We start from the raw sequence: 1,412 nt of genomic DNA, 5'->3' as shown, positions 1-1,412 counted from the left end.
AAAAATGCAGAATGCTTCCCAAATTTGCACATCATCGTTGCACAGAGGCCATGCTAATCTTCTCTGAACCATTCCAATTTTAATATATGTGCTGATGAGGCAAGCACAGGTACTTTCTGCTTATTAGTCACCACCCAGTAATGATATCTCTGGGTTGAAGTGCATGGATATTTAATCATTTTATTTGTATAATTCTAAATTACTTTCCAAAATGGTTGCATTGATTCATAGCTTCACCAACAATGCACCTAGAGCCCCTCTCTACCCATAACCCTGCAACATTGACCGTTCCTGTCTTATGTCATCACCAATTTGATGGATTTGAAGTGAAACCTTAGGGTTATTTTGATTTGCATCTCTTATTATTAGTGTTTTGGACCATTCTTTCACACAGTTTCTAACATTTTTGCAAGTCTTCTTTTGAGATATATTGGTTCAAATCCTTGGCTCTTTTATCTACTAGGGAATGATTTTTTGGTTTTAGATACACACACACACACACATACACATATACATGTATATATGTGTGTACACACATAGTGTGCACATTTATAACAGTTGTCTATACACCTTACATACCAAACCCCTTAGAAATCTGATGCAAAAATATTTTCCCTATTTCATCTCACCAGATCCTAACATGCTCACTTTCCTCACCTTCTCCTCTCCTCTCGATCGCTTGTAAATCCTCTTCAATCTGGCTTGCAGACTTATCTAACTGAATAGGCTCTTTCCAAAGTTACCAATGACTTCCTAATGGTGCAGTCTAATGGCCTCTTCTCCATCCTAATCCCTCTTGACCTCCCTGAAGCACTGGACACAGTGAATCACTCTCTCTTCATAGATACTCTCTTCTCTTTGGGCTTTCCTGACTAGGCTTCCCCTTGGTTCTCCTCTTACTTGTCTCCTCAGTCTATTTTACTGAATTCTCTGCAACTGCAGGTGTCCCAAGGCTCTGTCCTGTACTCTCTTCTCTGTTCTCTCTCTACTATCTTCCTTGTGATGTCATCATTTTCCTTGGAATCATCTTGATGCTCGTGATTCCCAGATCACTTCTTCCAGCCTGAGTCTCTCTATCCCCAAATACCTGGTGAACATTTCAAAGTGCATGTCTCTCAGGCATCTTAAACTCAACATGCCCCAAAGATCATTCACTCTCTTCCTCCTTCCCTAACCTTTCCTTCACCCCAACATCTCTGTTACTGTCAAGGGCACTGCCATCCTGCCAGCTATCTAGGTCCCAAACCTTGCTGTCACCATCTGCTTCTTCCTTTCCTACATCCCACATAGCCAATCAAACCTTGTCAATACCATCTCTCTCACCTGACTCCTGTTTTCTGATCACATAGTTAGCATGCCAGTCTGGGCCCTCACTTGGACCATTACCATAGTCTTCTCATTGATCTCCCTGC

At 41.5% G+C, this 1,412-nt stretch overlaps 1 non-coding gene across 1 annotated transcript; it reads right to left on the bottom strand.

Annotated features, from left to right (window-relative positions):
- LOC140515073 (U6 spliceosomal RNA) lies at positions 1–107 on the bottom strand. The gene has a single exon (XR_011970835.1). It is a non-coding gene; the product is annotated as a U6 spliceosomal RNA (small nuclear RNA).
- Positions 108–1,412: the final 1,305 nt, after the last annotated feature.

The sequence above is a fragment of the Notamacropus eugenii genome, chromosome 7 (assembly GCF_028372415.1).
Source record: "Notamacropus eugenii isolate mMacEug1 chromosome 7, mMacEug1.pri_v2, whole genome shotgun sequence".
Classification (NCBI taxonomy): Eukaryota; Metazoa; Chordata; class Mammalia; order Diprotodontia; family Macropodidae; genus Notamacropus; species Notamacropus eugenii.
The sequence above is the reverse complement of the archived record's forward strand: the minus strand, read 5'-3'. Positions and strand labels throughout refer to the sequence as shown.